This window comes from Nycticebus coucang, chromosome 3 (assembly GCF_027406575.1).
Source record: "Nycticebus coucang isolate mNycCou1 chromosome 3, mNycCou1.pri, whole genome shotgun sequence".
Lineage (NCBI taxonomy): Eukaryota > Metazoa > Chordata > Mammalia > Primates > Lorisidae > Nycticebus > Nycticebus coucang.
Window position 1 is genome coordinate 25,801,870 of NC_069782.1, and position 21,702 is coordinate 25,823,571.

At 45.4% G+C, this 21,702-nt stretch overlaps 1 long non-coding RNA gene across 2 annotated transcripts in view; it reads left to right on the forward strand.

The window, feature by feature from the left end:
• Positions 1 to 21,702, forward strand: part of LOC128581928 (uncharacterized) — a 35,340-nt gene that overhangs the window by 11,838 nt on the left and 1,800 nt on the right. Inside the window, exons 3-5 of one of the 2 annotated variants that reach the window (XR_008378947.1) lie at positions 10,054 to 10,178; positions 13,751 to 13,872; positions 16,728 to 16,830. This is a non-coding gene — a long non-coding RNA (uncharacterized LOC128581928). Of the gene's footprint in view, positions 1 to 10,053; positions 10,179 to 13,750; positions 13,873 to 15,060; positions 16,594 to 16,727; positions 16,831 to 21,702 lie in introns of those variants that run through there. The other variant, XR_008378948.1, reaches the window with a different exon arrangement.

Below are 21,702 nucleotides of genomic sequence, written 5' to 3' on the forward strand. Positions count from 1 at the left end.
GCATTTTGTCCTCCAAGAGATCGCCATGCATTCTTCACCCTCATCCCACCTCCTTTCCATTATCCTGTTTATGTTTCATGTATGACACCAGCCTCTAATTATCCCATTTGTTTCCTTGTGTGTTGTTTTCCCTGCCTCCCTGAGGAATGTTAATTCCCCACAGGTAGATTCTTTGTCTCTCTTCTTCACTGTATTCCCCAAACCAAGGCAGAGCCTGGTCTATCATAGGCCCCTGATAAATACTTTTTGAATTTATAATGTTGTTCTTAGAACACTACCATAGTGTGATTGGAATTTATCTGAGCATCTGAGATTCCTCGGGTCATTTCTGAACCTCAAACCAGGAGAGGATACTAGTTCCATGCCTGAAATACGAAACTGAGAAGGACTAGGGGCAAGTTCAGGATCAGAAGGAATGAAGGTGTGAGTACTGGGGTGAGTCTTTTCATGCAATAGATAGAGCTCCAGATTGGGCACTAAGAGGTCTAAATTCTGGGCTTCGTGTTACTACAAACTACCTCTGTTCCTTAACTTCTTAGGACTTACGAGGTTGGACAAGTAAGTTCATGAACTCATCTTTGAAAAAGTGCTACATACCTCATCACTGAATATCACTATAGTCACCTTCAAAGTACACCTCTTAGGAAGCTGTGAGCCACCACCAGCATCTAGTCCCAATTTTGGAACTCTTTTCCTGGAGTGGCCATCAGAGCTGTCGTCATACCAGGTCTGACAGCTGAAGTTCACAAACTCATCCTAGAAAAAGTGCTACCTACCTCATTGCTGAATATCACTACAGTCACCAAATGACCAAGGGGAGTACTTCAAGGGTGACCATAGGGATATTCAGCAATGAGGTAGGCAGCACTTTTTCTGGGGTGAGTATGGGGTGAGTATGTGAACTTAATTGTCTGACCTCATAGTTTGCTCATATGTATAATAATAATAATAATTATTATTATTATTATTAATAATTATTATTATTATCATTATTTTGAGACAGAGCCTCAAGCTACCACCCTGGATAGAGTGCCGTGGTGTCACAGCTCACAGCAACCTCCAATTCCTGGGCTTAAGAGATTTTCTTTTCTCAGCTTCCTGAGTAGCTGGGACTATAGGCGCCCACCACAACGCCCAGCTATTTTTTGGTTGTAGTTGTCACTGTTTGGCAGGCCCAGGCTGGATTCGAACCCACCAGCTCTGGTGTATGTGGCTGGCACCTTAGCCGCTTGAGCTACAGGTGCCACCTCATATGTATATTTTTTTTAAAAAGTAGGACTAACTTGACCTTAAAAGTTCCCTCATCTCTGAAATTCTCTGCCTTTCTGGATGGGGCCACTTCTGAGGAAGGCTACAATTCATGTGTTGAAAAACCACAGGAAAGCTGTGGAGGGAGTGACAGGTGAGCCCCTGGCTGAGCAAACCCACTCAGGTCCTGACCATACACCCACTCCAATCCAGACCTCCCCTCAGCACATCACTTCCCATGCAAGGCCTGGCACATAGCAGCTGCTCAGAGGTTTTGACTAAATAAATGAACGAATGTCCCCTGGAACGGGCAGGGAGTGGGAACTGATAACACAGTGACTCAGAAGGAAGGACCTCTGAGTCGATCCCAGCCACTTCTAGTCCTGTTAGTGCATGGCCAAGGTTTTGTTGTTGTTGTTGCTGTTGTTTTGAGAGAGGGTCTCACTCCGATGCTCAGGCTAGAGTGCAGTAGCATCATCACAGCTCATTGTAACCTCAGACTCCTGGGCTCAAGGGCCCCTCCTGCCTCAGCCTCCTGAATAGCTGGGACTATAGGCATGTGCCATCACACCTGGCTAATTTTTCTATTTTATTATAAGGTGGGGTCTCCTTTAGACTGGTCTCAAACTCCTGACCTCAAGTAATCCTCCTGCCTTGGCCTCTCAGATTCCTAGGATTATGGATATGAGCCATCATGCCCAGCCTTCAAGCCCAGTTCTAACGGGGTGAGAGGGTGGCAGGGCTCTAAGCTCCAGCAAGTCCACATATAACAGTGCTACAAGGAAAAGTCCTTCCAGGTATATGGAAAAGGGGAGGAAATAGTCACTTTGTTGCAGTTCTCTGCAGCAAACTGTAACACGACTAAAAGATCATAGAGCCTGATTCCTTTTTAAGAGTAATAAAATCAGTTTCTAGAATGCCAGCTAGGTAAAGGGCTGTATCAGCTATCTATTGCTGTGTAACAAACCACTACTTAAAGATTAAAGCAGCAGCCATATCATTTGCTCACAATTTTATGGATCAGCGATTTTGGTTGGGTTCAGCTAAGCAGTTCTTCTGTTTGGTCTTATGGGGATCACTGACGTGATTGTGTTCATCAGGTGACTCAGCTTGGGATGAATGGTTTAAGATGACCTCACTAACATGTCTGGTGGGTGGTACTGGCTGTTGGCTGAGCCCTCTCTTTCTGCATAATCCGTCATTGTCAAGGAGGCTAGTTCAGGCTTATTCACATGGCCATAGCATCATTCCAAGAGTGACGGTGGATGCTGCAAAACCTCTTAATGCTTTGACCCAAACATAATGCCACTTTCCTGCAATCTACAGATCAAAGCATGTTACAAGGGCAGCACAAATTGAAGGGGAAGAGAAATGGATTCTACCTTTTGAAAGGAAAAAAGTGAAACTCTGTAGTAAAAAGGGCTAACAAGGAGGGATGGGAGAAATGGTGGCCATTTTTGCAAACAAGCTCCTGCAGAGGCCTTGAGGCTCATGCGGTCCTCTCATTCTTCAAGTGAGAAGACTGAGACACACATTGTGGCAATCCCACCAATTCTCTATGAAACCCAGATCTCCTGGCTTTCCGTCCAATGTTTTCACAACTTCAAGGACCTTTTTCTACCTGCAACCTTTCTTTCAAAAGACTGGAGCCACCCTACTTCTCAGGCTTTGTTGGATTAGCTGGCTGACACAATCACACCGGTACTGGCTACTGGCTGCAGCTGCCTTTGTTCTATGAGTCTCCTTAATAGGAAAGGAGATTTCACTCCATCTTCTGGTCCCCTAGAAGTTTGCCAGGCTCCCACCCCACAGCTAGATTTGACAGCCAAATCTCATTTCACTGGATTCTGGTACAGCTATTTCATAAAATGGTGCTTTGTAGCTGTGGTTGTCTTAAGGCCATACATCTCTAGAATGTCTTGGAAGGATAGTGAACAACTCTGTTAGACACAATACCACTATCAAGAAGTAGCTGAGGGTCAGGTGGAATGGCTTAGATGCCTATAATCTCAGCAATTTAGGAGGACAAGGAAGGAGGATCACTTGAGGCTAGGAATTCAAGACCAGCCATTTAAGACTAGCCTGAGAACATAGTGAGATCCCATCTCTACAAAAAATAAAAAATAAAAAAATTAGCCAGGAATGGTGGCACATGCCTGTAGCCCTAGCTACTCAGGAGGCTGAGGCAGGATGATCACTTGAGCTCAGAAATTTAGTGTTACAGTGAACTATGATCTTGCCACTGCACTCCAGCCTAGGTGACAGAATGAGATCCTGTCTCAAAAAAAAAAAAAATTTATAAACAGAATTAGTTCTTTGTGAAAGTGAAAACTAAAGGGAATGACCGTAACATTTGTTAAGCCCAAACTACATGCAGGCACTGTGGTTAGCATTTATGTGTATTAGCTTATCTAATGCTCATAATAACCACGCGACATGGGTATTTTTACTATCACCATCCCTAAAATTGGCCTCTTAAATGTCACCTTTACTTCCAATTGCCAAATCCAAGGCCTTTTTCATAACTTTTAACTTTTTCAACTCTCTGCCTAATTTGAAAATACATATTTATTCATTTATCCATACTTGCATTCTACTAGGCAAAAAGACCTGGTCTAGATGTAGGGCATACATATAGAATACCCTATATACGTAGGGTATACATATATGGTCTAGCTGGGCATGGTGGCTCAGGCCTGTCATGCTAGCACTTTGAGAGGCTGAGGTGAGTGGATTGCTTGAGCTCAAGAGTTCAAGACCAGCCTGAATAAAAGCAAGACCCTGTCTCTACTAAAAATAGAAAAAAATATTAGCCAGGTATTGTGGTGGGTGCCTGTAGTCCCACATACTTGGGAGGCTAAGGCAAGAGGATTGCTTGAACCCAGGAGTTTGAGGTTGCTATGAGCTGTGATGCCACAGCACTCTACCCAGGGTGACAGAGTGATACTCTATCTCAAAAACAAACAAACAATCAGACCCTCATGGACCTTCCTGTCTAGTGGGTTAGACAGCTTTTGAATAAGCAGCAGTCGCAGAATGGGGGTCATGAACAGGATTGTGGGAAAACCTTCTGACAAGGGAAGTCTCTTGGATTCTGGAAGGTGAAGCTCTCCAAATTCTAGCTCCTATTTCTCTGACCACTCCTTTGCTGATTCTGTTTCTTCCATATGCCTTTGAAATCCTGGCTTTCATGAAGAGTGTGTCCTCCTGACTCTGTCTGCTTCCTTCTCCCCCTAAAGTGAACTCAGTCAGTCCTCCTGCTTCACTTTGTCTCCCCTGGGGGTTGGATCTTTTCTTCTTCTCTTCAGGCTTGATGCTTTGCCTGGGAGCCCTTCTGAGCTCCATGGCTTCAAGACCTGCTACAGATCCCAAACTCGCTCTCCAGGCTGCATTTCTGCTTCCCTGTATAAGGTGTCACAATCAACCTGCAGCAACCATTCAAACTTCCTTGCTGATACTTCCCGTCCTGCCTTCACCCTCCCCAGCCTTTTCAGCTTGCTAAAATCCCCCCCACCCCACCTCTAAGACACAGTTCACAGGCAGATCCTCTAAGTCTGCCCCACCCTCTTTGGGTGGATCCAGTTCCTTCCTCCTCTGACCTTTCGGCATATTTCGCCCTGGCTACTCCCATACTCACCACCTTACAGATTAATTTCTCCTTCTGAGGCTGACTCTTCTGATAGATTGAGCGTCCCAGACGGAGGGCAGGGACCAAGTCTTATTCATCTCTACATGCTCCATGCTCTGTACTGCAGTAAATGCCTAAGTTTATTGTTTATTGAACTGTGGAACTAAATTTGGATCTAGGAAACGTTTTCAATTTCCCTGTTCAAAATAGCACATTTTAACGAGGCCATAACACTTCTTTAAAGTTTCTATTAGGGGACCGGTTGTGGTGGCTCACTCCTGTAATCCTAGCACTCTGGGAGGCCAAGGTAGGTGGATTGTTTAAGCTCAGGAGTTCAGGACCAGCCTGAAGAAGAGCAAGACCCAGACCCGATCTCTAAAAATATCCCAGTGTTACCACAGTTACTTGGGAAGCTGAGGCAAGAGGATCGCTTGAGCTCAAGAGTTTGAGGTTGCTGTGAGCTGTGACACCATGGCACTCTACTAAGGGTGACACAGTGAGACTCTGTCTCAAAAAAAAAAGTTTCTATTAGGGTTAGCTGACTATGCTTGTTTATCTTAAGATTGCAGGCAATTTTTAATGGGCAAAAAATTCTCTGTATTTGATTTATTTTCTATCCATCAACGTCTCTCAGGGTGGATCATAAAATGGAAATATTTGTAGTCCAGACTCATTCCGTTCCCTTAGTTCATCTTTGGTAAGAGGTCATTCATTAATTCATTCATTTATTCCTGTACTTAAAACAAGTACTCGTTGATTTCCTTCTTTGTGGGATTATTCAAAGCAAAGTCCTTGCCCTTAAGGAATTTAAATTCTAGCAGAGGACATGAACAATAAACAAACAAATAAATAAACAATAAAATATCAGGTTGTAAGGGCCATGAAAGGAATCAACAGTAATAAGCCTGAGCATGACTGGGAGGGTGCCACTTTAGATAGCATTGTTCAGGGTCAGCCTCCCTGAGGAAGCAACATTTGGTCTGAGACCTGAGTGACCAAAGGAACTTGGCTCTAGAGGGCCCAGAAGGGCCTGGTGCAGTGGCTCCTGCCTGTAACTCAGCACTCTGGGAGGCCCAGGCAGGTGGATTGCTGGAGCTCAGGAGTTCCAGACCAGCCTGAGCAAGAATGAGACCCCATCTCTACTGAAAATAGAAAAACGGGCTGGGTGTTATGGTGGGCACCTGTAGTCTCAGCTACTAGGGACGCTGAAACAAGAGGATAGCTGGAGCCCAAGAGTTTGAGGTCAGCTGTGATGATGCCATGGCACTTTACTTAGGGCAATAAAGTGATACTCCATTATCAAAAAAATAAAAAATAAATACTCCTAGCATTCTGAGAGGATGAGGCCAATGGATTGCTTGAGCTCATGAGTATGAGACCAGCTTGAGCAAGAGCGAGACCCTGTCTCTAAAAACAAATAGCCAGGTATTGGAGCAGGAGCCTATAGTCCCAGCTATTGGGGAGGTTGAAGCAAGAGGATTGGTTGAGCCCGGGAGTTTGAGGTTGCTTGAGCTAAGCCAGGGCACTCTACCCAGGGTAACAGAATGAGACTCTATCTAAAAAACAAAAAAAAGAATTCCAGAAGAAACATTAGGAAAAATGGGCAACATCTGAAACACCACAGTAGCGTCACACGTGTTGAGTAGAATAAACAATTGGGACAAGATGACACTGGAGGGACATGATCTGATTTATTTTGTAAAACTAGCTCTCTAGAAAGACTGTAGGGAGGATGGAGTGGGAACAGAAAGTTAAAAGATCGTTATGGTAGCCTAGGCAAGTGGGCAAGTGGCTTAGAGCAGGTGTGGGCCATGGAAAGGGAGCGAAGACGGCTGTTCTATGTACACGAGAGTTGATCCTGTCTGCTCTTGCTAGCGTTCAGAACCACTAGTCTGGCCAGGAGAGTTCAGTGATGCCACCGCGCAGCCTCAGATGCTGAGACAGAGGGATTCCAGAGTTGGCCAGGAGCCCTCGTCCTCTTGCCTCTGTCTCCTTGGTCCCTTTGCTTCTGGCTCAGCCTCATAAGGAGAACCCTGCTTCTGGGCCGGGTCCTCAGAATGTTGGAGAGATTGGCAGGGCACGGGAATGCCCGAAAGCCAAGATGAACTTGGCAGGTGCAGGCAGTGGTGGTGTTGATCTATCTGAGCACTCAGCAGCTGCCCCATCATAGGAGCCTACTCCATTTCTCCAGGCCTGCTGCCTCTCTCTGTACTTGTTCTTGGAGGGTCTCTGAATGCTGAACGTGCTGTTACTGCTCTTGTTTCCCTTGACACAGTAGAGGAGCGTTCAAAATCGATTAAACTGAGCTGGGTAAACCAGAAAACTACAGGGGCTGAGCAGTGCCCAGTTGCACCCATCTCGTCACCTGCAATCACTCACCGGCACTTCCTGCCTCCCCAGTCTGGCTAACCACCCCTCTCCCGCAGTGGCCCAGCCTTCTTCCTCCTGGGGCCTTGGTCGGGTTGCCCACTGCCTATCTAATCCTGGGCAAGTCTCAGCTCTAATACCACTTCCTTCTAGAGACAGTCCCCAGGGCCACCTGCCAGTGTATGTTATATGCCTTGATTCAAAGCATTCAAAGCACTTTTTCTGCGTAAGACTCATAGTCATTATAATACTATATTTACTTAGCAGTGAAAATGTGCACACTATTCCTCAGGTTATTTTAAAAAGGCATTTTAAATCTTTTATTTTTATAACTGGTCTCGTCTTCCCTCATTCCTGTTGATAATGGAGGGGAAAAGAAACTTAAATTTGCCAATGAAAGGTAGCAGCCCCTTCCGGTTTAAAACAATCTGTTTCCCCCAAATAATCAGTTAATTCAAAGTCGAAACTTCCTATCAGGATTGCTTCCTCTCCTCTCAAGCATGCTTTCCCCAGCAGGCTCTCCTACTATGGGGCAGCCCAGGTGCTGTCGGGTGCCAGACCCCAGATGGGTTACAGTGGGCTGAGGGCCCCTCCCTACCTGGGTGTGGCCTCTGATGCTGGCCTTACCCATACCCTGCTCCAAATTCAGTTTCCAGGAGGCAGAGTGGGGAAAAAGATCCAAGGTCAGGTCCAGGAGTTGACATGGGGACAGAAAAAAACAGAATCTCAGTATTAGGTGAGAAGTCCAAGGACTGAGCTGGGAGCTTAGAATTGACTCTTCTATTGGGCTGTTTCAGAGATCCTGCTGATCTCAGAATGCCTGGCCTGACGCCCCAGGCAGATGTGACACCCCTAGCAGGCTATGCAGAAACAGCTCAGAGAGGCAGAGAAGCCCCTGCCCTGGTCCACTGTCCTTAGCATCAGCCTCTTGCTTGTTTAAGCTCCATTTAACATCAGCCTGGGGTTAGCAGGGCCCTTCCTCACTTGTGCTGCTTCCCTTTCATGGAGTTAAGAACCTTTTGGGATCTCTGCAGGACTTTGGGCTCAGATCAGCTTTAGACACATTACTCCAGCAGTACAGCAAGCCCCAGAGTGGAGATCGGGACTTGTTTTATTATGTCACTGTATTCAGGATTGTGAGCCAGCTGGCATGCTTTGGAATAGCTGTAGTGTTACTACAATATCAAAATGTACCAAGTGACTCCAGGGTTAACAGTAGTAGGGGAGCTCCCTCTGGCACAGTGTCCAGCAAAGTCTCCCAAGTCCTCTCAGTGGGTTAGGGTCAGTGCCTTGTTGTTAAACGTATTGAAAAACCACTCCTCAATTGTCCTTCAAATGTAACCCCTGTATGGCCTTTTCTATAAATGACTGGCTGAATGAATGGTGGTAACAGTTGTTCAATCCATGCATGTTGCATAAATGAGTTCTTCATCTCTTGTTTTCTGAAAATACAGGTATTGCTTTCATTCAGCAGAGCATTCTGAATCCATCTTAAACAGCATCTTACACCGGTTTCTGAACTCAAGGTCACCCTCTTCCTTGTACCTGATCTTTCATGTAACAAAACACTTCAATCACTTATCTGGTACAGCCATCAGAAAAGCTTTCTGTTGTGAGTAATACATCCAGAGAACAAGCCATATTTTGCTTTACATACTTAAATGAAGAATTGGTCTCTGGCTGAATATAATGGAAGTCATTTGTTCTGGAAAGCAGCAATTCAGAAAAAGATATCCCCTAAAAAGCTAGCGCAGTCTACTCAGAACAGCCTCCTCTGATGGGCTATGAAAGATTCTTGGACTTAAGAGCTATTCTGAGGAGGCCAGAGGGTGCTTTAATTTCTCATAATGGCAGCGTCTAGGAAATCTGTCTATTAACCATAACTGTTTGCTCCTGAAATGTGCGAATGGCCCCATCTGAGAAGTAACGGATGCTCCTTTTAGCACTTGGCAGCCTCCATTAGAGCCAGTTCGGACGTGGCTTCTGCAGTCCCTAGCTAGAGTTGCAAGGCAATGCAGTCTGGGAAAAGTGGCCAGAAACTCCTTACCCTTCTGAGGTTGCCCTTGAGAAGACCTTTACCCTCAGGACCCCTGGCCCCTGAGGAAGAAGGGGCCACTTTGGTCCAGAATACCAGGAGTAGGCATAAAGGGGTAAGGCCCTGTCCCCTCCAGAGTGGCTCCCCATTTTTATCTTTGCCCTTTTCTTTCACATTTAGCAACAGAATCCTCCCTGTTGGAGTCCATAGCCCTTAAACCAGAGCCCTGTGGCCTCGAGGCTGGCAGCAGAGATTCTTGTGGCAGCTTCTTACCCCCGGTGGGAAGGACAGACAGCAGGAGGTGGGGAGGGAAAGTTCAGTCCTCACTAGTGAGAATACAACTCTTTTCCCGTCCCTCCTGGGCAGTTTCTCACAGCACAACTCTGGCCAAAACAAGGGAGCCCAACCGAACCCTTGCCTTTCTGTGGGAAGCAGCAGTTAACGAACCATTTTCAGCATTTGTCCCTTACCAGACTTCAGGGAAGCTCATGCCCTCCCCAGAAATGACAAATTTGGCCAGGCCAGGATATGGTCTCTGGAAAGGGGTCGTTTTTATCTGTAGCGCCCTAGAAAACACATTCTTTGAACTTATTAAGTAGGGGAACAGCAGATTCACACCCTCTGGAGGTTACCAAGGTGAACAGAACTCATGATTAAAATCTGCAAGCCCAGTGATGCATGGAAGCCTGGAAGGCCCAAAGAGGAAATGTAACTCGCTGTTGGTAAATTTTTTTGGGTGATGTTTATGTTTGAACTTTTCTCTGTTTTCCTGTAGAAACTTCCGTACCCTCTTCCTGTGTCCCTACAAAGGCCTGGACAATGTGGTCCCAGCCCTGCCTCGGCCCATGGGCAGGCCCCACCTTCCTCCTTCCTGCAGGGATATCCTTTCCTATAGAAGAGGTAAGAATGTAAGTTTCATGTGAAAATGCGATTATACTCCTTATCTCAGTCATTTCACGATTTGCTGTTTGGTGACAATAAGTCAGCCTGGCCACATTCACAATAGAGGTGGCCCCTGTTCCTAGTTTTGGCTTGGGCTGTTTGCTCAGCTGAAGAGGGCAACTGGCTGTTTAAAAATGCTGCATGTTTTCCAGGATCTTATCAAGAGTTCATGTCTAAGGCCAGAAAGAAAAGGGAGGGCTCCTTTTTTTTTCTCTCTCCTCATTGTTTCCAACTGAATTGGCAGGAAATGGGAGTCCTCCACCTGTCCCTCTTGGGAGCAAAACTGATTTGATTCCATTTTTCAGATGTATCCGCTACCACCAGAAGTTGGGAACATTTCCGCTCACCCCCAAATGAATATGCCCTATAGCAACACAAATGACATCTTGCAGAATTGGCAATGAATCAAATTTAAATGGAGCTCTTTGGGACTGGTGACTACCGGAAATCTCCTCATGGAGTCTCAGATTTGCGAGATCTTTGTATTTACCCCCTTTGCAAAGCGCCTTTTGGGGCTGTGGACCTTGACAGATTCCCAAACAAGTTTGTGTGAATGTAGCGTGTGTGAATGTGTGTTTGTGTGAATGTGCGTTAGTGTGTTTCTGTGACTACAGTGTGTGTCTGTGTGTGTATGTGTGCCGTCAGTGGCATAGACATTCAGAAATATTTCTCACAGGGTTTCACATAATCAAAAGAGTTCCCATTCATCACTGCCCGAGAGCACGTGTCTCAGGCAGGTTAGTGTAGGATCCGGACAGCAACCAATTCTATTGCTCAAGAATCATAGTGTGTTTGTGGTTGACCTAGTTTTTTGTTTGTTTGTTTTTTGGCCAATTCCATCAATTTGGACAAGAATCAGGGTCCATCTAGATCAGTGGTTCTCAACCTTCCTGAGGCAGTGGCCCTTTAATACAGTTCCTATGGGTCACACCCACAGGTTGAGATCCGCTGATCTAGATGCTTCGTTTCTTCTCAAAGCACCCCCAGGTGACAATATTTTGAGAGAATCAACCATTTTACTACCCATAGATAAAGCTGAAATGTAGGAATTATATAAACTATAATATTCTGAGAACAGAAGAACTTTCCTATTTGATGCCAACACTTCATCTTAGACTCAGAACATGGGCAGTTACTAGATGGAGCCGTGACCCAGTCCGTTTCTGACCACCCTCAAGAGCACAAGAAGTGGTAAGAGCAATTTGATTCCACCCTGTGGGGTCTGGCTTTCCCAGGACACATCACCCTCCATCCAGGGCCCTGCATTGGATTAAGTCTTATGGGAATTCTAGCTCCTCTACTGTGGCCACGGCAGCTGCCTGTGGCTTTTCTGCTATCTGAGGGGATTTGCAAGCAGGGGGAGTGCCAGCCTGCCTCTTCCCTGGGGGTCCCAGGGACCTCTCTGCTTCTCACCCCCTTGGCTGTGTTTGATGAGAGCCACCACCACCCCCATGCTGATTCTGAGGTCCCCACCTGATGTTCCAGATGTGAAAACCCAGGAGACCTGCCAAGACCCCATGGGTAGAAAGAGTGTTTCTACTGGAGTGAGACAACCAGCTTTCCACCAGCCTCACAGGAATTTGACCTTGTGGAAAAAAAGATACTTTTAAGATCTTTGGATTGTATGAAGCTCAGTATTTCCTTTCTCCTTGGTATGTCTCCTTGTCACTACTCCCTCTGAAGCAGTGAGGCTCCTCTGTGCCGACTGCCTCCAAGAAAGGATGTTACAATGGAAAACAGAGCCAGGAAAAGACTTCCTGACTTTTGAATTTCACAAGCTTAGTCCACTAAGGAAATGGAAAATGCTCACAGAAAGGATAAAACGTGGGCAGAAATACCATGAGTGAGAACACAATTTCGCATCAGCCCTACCCGCTGAGCCTCTAGAATCAGGGAGAGCCACAGGGAGAAAATAGTGGGGGAAGGGAGCCTGGGAGAAGAGGATAAATGGGAAGATGCCCCAGGGGCTCAAGTGGAGTCATAGATCTGCACATCGCCTGTGCCCGGAGGCTGCACTGGCTGCCTTGTCCTCTGATCCTAAGGGCTTTCTAGGACAGTCATTGGCATTTTTCTCACTGGCCATTTAGCATGGTTAGCAGGAATACTAACTGCACTCCTAGATTTGGCTGGATTACAGTTGGGAGGACTTAGTCCATGCAGTCCACCCAATGGACAATGTCTCATGGTGCTTGTAAGCCCCCCAAAGGAGGGTTGGGCCCTTGGGCACCTGGCAAGGCAGTGTTATGGAAGGAATATTCTCTTGAGTCTACAACTGACGGCTGAATGGAACCAGCTCAAGATTTTCCCCAGCAATCACAGTGGTGAGCCCATACCCACACCCCCAGCCCTCCCAATCATATGACTCTCTGGCCTTCTAAAGAGCCAGTGGTCCATTTGGGGGATGCTACCCCTTGTTGCCTTCTTAGCCTCTGACCTAACTTTGACCTTGTCCCTGATCTTGGGTGCTTGCCTAATATTCCAAGTTCTTTCTCTCTTTCTCTTTTTAAAATTTTTTATTTAACACTTATTTATTTTTATTTATTTATTTGTTTATTTATTTTTGGAGACAGGGCCTCACTCAGTTGCCCTGGGTAGAGTGCCATGGCATCATCATAGCTCACAGTAATCTCAAACTCTTGGGCTCAGGCTATTCTCCTGCATCAGCCTCCCAAGTAGGTGGGACTACAGGTACCCACCACAAGACCTGGGTAGTTGTTTTGTTTTTAATAGAGACGGGGTCTCGCTCTTGCTCAGGGTGGTCTGGAACTCTCGAGCTCAAGCAATCTACCTGCCTTGGCCAGAGTGCTGAGATTACAGGTGGAAGCGACCATGCCCAGCCAGGTTCCAACTTCTCATACCCCTCACCATAGAACCCTGTCCTTGACTCTGGGGCCAGGGTGTGTAGCAACTTCCTCTTTCCTTCTTCACTCGGGTATCATTCTCAATGTCCCAGCCACCCTCCTCCTCCTGGGCAAACCAGTCCTACACATTGAGGTCCCTAACCACCAAGGAACCCACAAGCCACACCCTTCATCCTGCCTAAAATGGAGGGGGTCACAGGTAACACAGTGTCCTCAGGGCCACACTGTATGTACCAGAAGGATGAAGTTTTCCTGGGATAAGTCAAGATATTATAAGGCCAGTTTGGACCAATGCTGGCCAGGACCCTTTCTCATCCATGTGGAGTCCCTTCAGACCACTCTGGGGACAAGCCCTCCATCCTTCTCACCAGGGATAGTGTAGTCGGGGGGGGGGGGCGGGGGGGAGGATGACCTCTAGAGGTGAGATCCAGAGGGCCATGGAACCAGGACTGGAGGGCAAGTGTAGATTGGCTGAGGCTTTAAACCAGAGAAGAAAGAATGTGGGGAAACCAGATCAATCTCTAGCACTAACGTTCTCTGAGCACATCTATGCTGAAAAATGAAAATGGAAAATATAAAGTGGAGGTGTCACAGCTGCTTATGTCACATACTTGGCATATTGCTAATTGTCATCCTCACACCTTCCCCTTGCCCTTTTCTGCTTCACAGAGGTGCAATTAATATCAGCAAGTGTGTTCTGCTAGTCTCGGGTGGAAGTTATTATGAAAGTGCAAGAACAGCCATCATCAATCATAGACCCTAAGTTGATGAGAAAGTCTTCTCAGCCTGAAGTGAGTATTCACTAAATTAAAGGTCTAGGGGTGTTAGTGTGTGTCTCAAAGTTTACCTGGTTGGGGGGAATGCACTCGAAAATATTTTTTCATGGTGAAACTTTAAAACCATTTAGAGTTAAAAAAAAAAGAAAAGACACAAACATGAAGAGATTATGAGCGACAACTAAATCAGACTATGTATCTAAAACAAGGCAGGCCATCTATTAGATGATAGTATGACTGATTTTTAGGTAAAGTTTGCAGGTCAAGTTTGTTAAAGAAATGGTTGAGCCCATGAGCTTTCATTGCAATGCCATTTTTCTCAATTGAATACTGGCTAAAATGAACAAAGCAGAGGATTTTATGGCACATTATGGAAGCTAGAGGGTTGAGGTTGGAGGACGGAGAATGTTCTAGAACCTTCTTTCTTCTACAATTGCCCTTGCAATCATCTCCATCTTTGGAATCTTAACACCTGGATTCTAATCCTAAGTGAACTTGGACGTGTGCCTTGGTTTCCTCATTTGTCAAATGGTTATAGTGAAAATGCCTACCTTATGGAGCAGTAATTTTCTTTTGGGGAGGGGCCAAAATCTCTCTCTATTGCTGGGTAGAGTGCCGTGCCTTGTAGCTCACAGCAACCTCAAACTCCTGGGCTCCAGTGATCCTCTTACTTCAGTTACCCAAGTACCTAGGACTACAGGAGCCCACCATAACACCCAGTTAATTTTTCTATTTTTAGTAGAGATGAGGTCTTGCTCTTGCTCAGGCTGGTCTCGAATTCCTGGGCTCAAGCAATCCACCCACTTCAGCCTCCCAGAGTACTAGGATTATAGGTGTGAGCCATCACACCCGGCCTACAGCAGTGATTTTCAACTAGTGTGCCAAAAGAGGATCTCAGGTCTGTTGCAAACATTTTTAAAGACCATTAATTAAATTATTTTTTCAAGAAGTTCAAAGCACAGTAAGTATATTCTTTTTTTTTTTGACTCTTCTTTTTGATCAACATAATTTAAGCATGGCATGGAAGTTTAACTATAGGTTTAAATGTGCCATGAGATAAAAAAAGATTGAAAATCACTGTTAAGGAGGGTGAGTTCATCTATGGAAAGCACTGGAACACAGAAGGTACTAATAATAGGTTCATTATCCTTGTTGTTATGGTTATCACTTCTTGGCCTCTTATGTTTTTGTCTTTTGTTTGAGACTCCTCTGTTGCCCAGGCTAGAGTGCAGTGGCATCATTAGCTCACAGCAACCTCAAGCGATCCTCCTGCCTCAGCTTCTCAAGTAGCTGGGACTACAGACACACACCACCACATCTGGCTAATTTTTCTACTTTTTCTAGAGACTGAGTCTCGCTGTGTTCCCCAGGCTGGTCTTAAACTCCCGTCCTCAAGCAATCCTCCCACCTCAGCCTCCTAAACTGCTGGGATGACAAGTGTGAGCCACACTGTGCTGGCCTGTTATTACCATTATATTCTGTCCTTGGAAACTTTGCGAACAGGAAATCTGTTGGAGCCTGAATGCACCCTTTGTGAGTCCCAAAGAAGGTCTAAGGAGTCAGAGGGTGGGGGGAGAGACAATCATAAAAAGGCAGAAGGAGAGGGAAGCTGCTATGAAGGTTTTCCTGGACAGGTTTTTACCTTTTCAAAAGCCTTTTTACACTATTTCTCCTTTGTCCACCTTACCCGAAGCCGTGTTCAAAATGTGCCTACTGAACCAGGCTGTTTCCAAGCATATTCAAGCCCTGGCTTTAGCCCACTATTTTATTTATTTATTTATTTATTTATTTATTTATTGAGACAGAGTCTCACTCTATGCTCTGGGTACTATGGCATCATAGCTCACAGCAACCTCAAACTCTTGGGCTCAAGCAATCCCTTTGCCTGAGCCTCCCTAGTAGCTGGGACTACAGGCACTCGCCACAACACTGGGCTAGTTTTTCTATTTTTAGTAGAGACAGGGTCCTGCTTTGTTCAGGCTGGTCTCAAACTCCTGAGCTCAGATGAACCACCTGCCTCAGCCTCCCAGAGTGCTAGAATTACAGGCAGGAACCATTGTACCCATAAGCAATATTGGCTACCACAGGATCATTTGGTTTTTCTGTCTCAGTTGTCATGGGATTTTCTGAGAGGTGTTCTTTTTTATTTTTATTTTTATTTTTATTTTTATGAGACTGAGTCTCACTTTGTCACTCTCTGTAGAGTGCTCTGCTGTCAATAGCTCACAACAACCTCTAACTCTTGGGCTCAAGTGATTCTCTTGCCTCAGCCTCCCGAGTAGCTGGGTCTACAGGCACCTGCAACAATGCCCAACTATTTTTAGAGATGAGGTCTCGCTCTGGCTCAGGCTGGTCTTAAACTCCGGAGCTCAGGCAACCCACCTGCCTAGACCTCCCAGAGTGCTAGGATTATAGGCGTGAACCACTGCACCTGGCCTTGAGAAGTGTTCTTTAGATAATAAAAGAGGATTGGTAGTGGCCATGTCTGTCAATGATTTTCAGCTCTCTTCCTTTGGCACATGATAGGTTTACATTTCTGGCCCCCTTTGGGGCGTTAAATGGGGTCAAGTGTCTAGTTTGGGCCAGTGAGTTGTAAAAGCTAGTGAAGTGTGTCACTTGCAGGCTAAAGCATTTTACTCCCTGCCCTGAAGCCAACAGTGTTGAAGATGACAACTGTTCTGTCCCTGCATCCCTCAATGACTTTCATAAATGATGAGCAGAACCACTTCATCCCCATCTTTCCAACCAATGCCCAAAAGAGAGGCAGTGTAAATAAGAAATAAACTTTTATTGGTTAAAGCCTCCACTTTGGTGTTCTTTGTTACTGCAGCCTAACCCAAACTCTCCTAACTGATACTTGGTGTCTCCAGGACAGTGATTTTCAACTGGTGTGCCATGAGAGGATCTCAGGTGTACTTTGAAAAATTTTAAAGAGCATTAATTAAATTATTTTCAGAAGAAATTCAAAGCAGAGTAAGTATATTCTTCTTTTTTTTTTTTGATCAACATAATTTAAGTGTGCCCTGCAAGTTTAACTATAGGTTCAAGTGCGCTATGAGATAAAAACAATTGAAAAACACTGCTGTAGAGTAAGAAGCTACTTGCATGCCAAAACAGTGAATTAGAACAAGGTAATTCTGTTGTCCACAGTAAAATCTTTTAAAATTTCCCTTTTGTTACATGATTCACCTTATGGCCTGGTGTAAGATCCCAGTTCCTTAACTTTGCTCCTCAAATCTCTCGACCTTGACTTTCTATTTCACAAACACTTTCCTCAGTTAGACTGGGCTCTTCATGGTGGATCATTAACAGGTCTTATTTATTAATATACTCCCAGAGTATAGTAATATACTATACTTCCAGAGTATCCAAACTGTTTTCCTAATCAGAGCTGCTCCTCCTACTATTCCTGACCTATGAAAGCCTATCCTTTGAGTGCAATTTTGACTATCTTTCCAAAAGGCAAGTAGGAAATAACTATAAAACTTTAAAACATGAGTATCGTGTTCATTATTTATCAAACATTAATAAGTAAGATACATATAAGAGGGGCCTGGACGCAGCGACTCATGTATATAATCTCCCAGCACTTTGGGAGGCTAAGGTGGGATGATCTCTTGAAACCAGGAGTTTGAGACCCCATCTCATGGGGTATGGTAGGCAAATGGCACTCCTGTAGTCCCAGCTACTCGGAAGACTGAGGTAGGAGCACCCCTTGAGACCAAGAGTTGGAGGTTTCCATGAGCTATGATGATGCCGCTGCACTCTAGCCAGGGTGACAGAGTGAGATACTGTGTCCCCCCAAAAAAGAAAAACAAATACACATAAAAGGACCATGTGGGGATCAGTGATGACAACATGAGATAAACTCAGGGTAATGCTGGGCAACTGAGTATAAATAGTCCTTGTAGCTGTGGCCTCAGGGTCCCATCAAGGACTTTCTCCTGCAGGTGCACTGTCACAAGTGTGCAAAGTTGCACACCAGAGATAGTCACGGCACAGTGTTTTTAATTATGAAAAAGTGGAAAAACCTATGTGGTCCCCCACTAGGTGCTGAATTAATTATTGTAAATCTATAAACTGAAATGCTAGGCAGACGTTCAAAGCGATGAATGGAGTAGTATGTGCTGACACAGAAAGATAAGCATGATATATATGGCTGTGTGAAAAAAAAAGCAACTTGCAGAATAGTATACATGGTATGATTCTCTTTATGTTGCTACATGTCTTTTGTTTGTTTTGTTTGGAGACAGGGTCTTGCCTGTCACCCAGGCTCGAGTACAGTGGAAAAATCATAGCTCACTGGAGCCATGAAGTCCTGGCCTCCAGCCATCCTCCCACCTTAGTCTTTTATATTCAGAACACTTCTGGAAAGTGGTGTTCCTAAATCCATAGCAGTGGATGGGGTAAGATTGCCGGACAGAGTGAGGAGCTCTTCCAATTTCTAGTGCTTTGCTGGACTTCCTACAAGGAGCATTTACTATTTGCCTGATAATGGTAGTAATGGTTTTGTTCACTGATACTTATTAAGCGCCAAGGATACTACTAGCTTCATGTGATAATCCTCACAATGCAAGGCCATGAAGGAAGATTTTTATTGTCTCTATTCAATGGGTGAGAAAATGGAGGGATGGGGAGGTTAAGTAACTTGCCCCAAGTCAGAGCTAGTAAATGTCAGAATTGGGATTTGAACCCAGCTGATTTAGCTGCATGATACATGCTCTTCATCACTGCACTGCAATCAAAGTAAATGATTTTTAAAAGACTTTTTCCTTCAAGACACAGTTCAACTCTCACTTCAGTGATGCCTTTTCTGACCATATCATTCATTCCACAACTGTTTACTAAATACCAATTGTGGGCAAAACGCCCATTTACAAAGAGTTAAATAAATCACAGTCTGCCATCTGAGAGCTTATGGTCTAGCAGGGGAGGATAAAGGGACCTCAAAAAGTAGACAGAGACACAATTCCATGAGGGTTCAGAGAAAAGTTACTTCCAACTCTGGGAAGCAGAGTCAAGCAAAGCAGACCCTTCTGTTCAGCTGGAGTGACAGGAGGAGACGGTGTGGGGAGGGCTTGGGATAGGACCAGAAGAGTGATTCATTATCGCGGCAAATGTTTATGATATGTCAGAGAGCTGCTAACTGCTTTTATATATACTAACTCAACCCTGAGGGAAAGGAACTGGCACTCTCCTAATTTACAAAGGGCTAAAATAACTGTCTAGTCGGGTGGCAGAGCTGGGTCTTGAACTCAAGTAATCTGGCTCCAAAGTCTACCTCTTTAGTCACATGGCTATACTATCTTTTGGTGGGGGGTACGTATCTGCTGCCACTATACGGGGTGGCTGGGGAAGGAGAGAGCCTGGAGGGGCAGGAAGGTGCTTAGAAAGTCATTGCAATAGGCCAGACCACCATCCCCAGACTCCCGTAACATTTTGTCCAAGGGACTCATGTGGTCCCTCATTCCTCTGTGAGTGTGCCTGTGTTCTCTTTTTAAGTACATGGGAAGCAACCAAAAGCAGTGACCCTATAATACCCGTAGCATACAACACACACACACTCAATTATCACATGAAGGAGTTTGAGTTAATAGTTCCTAATATCCTTTTGTTCTCTGTCTACTCTATAGGGAGTACATCTTGATAATAATTGTAGAATCAAAGTCTAACGCACAATGCCTATAGTTTTACACTTTTCTGCAGAGAGCCATTCTAATTCTGACTTTTAGGACACCCTCCTGAGGTGGATCGAGCAAGCATTACATTTTACAGAGGAGAAACTAAATTAGGTGAAGTGAAGGGAGCTGAAGTCACCCACCTCCCGAGCGCTAGAAGCTTGGCTCAAACCCAAGTCTCTGATTCTAAGTCTGGTGCGCTTTCTAAAGCTTAAGAAAATTCTAGACTTTCTATGTCAATGCTCTCCTAAAAGCACACTCTAATCTTCACGTTAAACTTTGCTTCCCTGAAGCTCAGAGTTTCAGAACTTTCATCCATCACTTTAGCATCCAAAGGGGGTGGGCAGAGCTGGGCTACAGCCCCCAGGAGATGGTGTCATCACCCTCTGCATCATGTCACAGCTTCCTGCACTTTCCATTTTAAAGTCGCATTACATTTTGCAGCCCTTGCATGCATCCAGAAACACTTTGATGTGGACTTGGGTATGAAGTCACACCCTCTCTGACTCACTTCTACTTCAAAGAAACTAATTATAGGTGAACTCACCCCCGCTATGTTGAAATCCTAGAAATCATTGATAATTTGCTATTAATTTTTGAAAACCACTCCCCAACCTTTCTGGACATGATTACATGAAAATACTGTTTGAGAGCATGTCTAGCCAGTGCCAGGCCCGAGTTTAGTCATTTGAGAACAGATCATTTCTGAGTACCACTTGAGCCAGGCTCTGTTCTAGGTGCCAGAAATAGAGCAGTGAGGTTCTCAAGGAGCCTTGTGAGGGGTAACAGAGAATAAATGAATACACAAATGTGAAGCGGTGTCAGGTCCTAGAAAGTGCCACGAGGAAAGTAAAACCTTGGTGTGAGAGAAAGTGACTGTTGAGTGACTTCAGACACGGTAGTCAAGGAAGATCTCCAAGAAGAGGCATCTTTTAAGGGCCAGCCATGCACGGGGCTGCAGGAATGTCACCTGGGCAGCAGCACACGGGGTCTTAGCTTGTGAGGGGCTGAAAGAAGGGGATGCAACTGGAATCAGAGCATGAGGGAGAAGGACTAAGAAAGAATTCTGCGTAGGACACAGTGGCCAAATCATGGAAGGTCTTTGCAGGCTGAGGAAAGGAGGGTGGGTTCAATTAACATTTGATTGGAACTCAGTGGTGAGGTGAAGGCAAGATGGCTTAATCTGACCTAGGTTTGCAAAAGGCGATTTTAGCTGCTGGGTGGAGAGGGGAGTGTCTCAGTCAGCTAGGGCAGCTATCACAAGATACTTTCTACTGGGCAACTTAAACCACGGACATCTGTTTTTCACAGTTCTGGACGCTGGGGAGCCCAGGATCAGGGTGCTAGCAGATTTTGTTCTTGGTGAGGGTTTCTTCCAAGTTTACACTTGACCTCATCTTGCTGTGAGCTCAGCATGACCTCTGTGTGTGCTCACACATAGAGAGAGCTCTGGTCCCTCTTCTTATCTAAACCTAATCACCTCCCAAAGGCTCCACCTCCTAATGCCATCCCATCCCTGGGAGTTAGGGCTTCACATAAACATTTTTGAGGACACAAACACACAGCCCATGACAAGGTCCAGGTGACAGATGGTAGAGCCTGGGCCAGGAGGGGAAGAAGTGAATGGAAAGATGGGGCAAACTCAGCTTGTCCTTCAGAGTTGCAGCACACAGAACAGGCTCCGAATAAATGTTTCCCTGTGTGTTTCCTTTTCTCCCTTTCCTCTTTTCCTCCCTTGGTACCTCCTTGCTCATTTCACTTGTTGAGCTTTGGCATGAGGTATTTCTTAGGCAAACCACGTCTTTTTCTTCAAATGCACAGTTGGCCCATTGCAGCGGTTCACACCTATAATCCCAGTGTTTGGGGATGTGGAGGCAGGAGGATCCCTTGAGCCCCAGAATTTGAGACCTGGGCAACATAGTGAGATCCTATCTCTACAAAAAATTTAGAAATTAGCTGGGCATGGTGGTGTGTGCCTGTGGTCCAACTATTCGGGAGGCTGAGTCAGGAAGCTTGAGCCCAGGAGTTGAAAGCTGCAGTGAGCTGTGATTGTACCACTGCACTGCAGCCTAGACAACAGATGAGACACTGTTTCTAGAAAAAGGAAGGCAGGGATGGAGGAAGGAAGGGAGCGAGGGGAAGAGAGAGAGAAAGAAAGAAAGACACA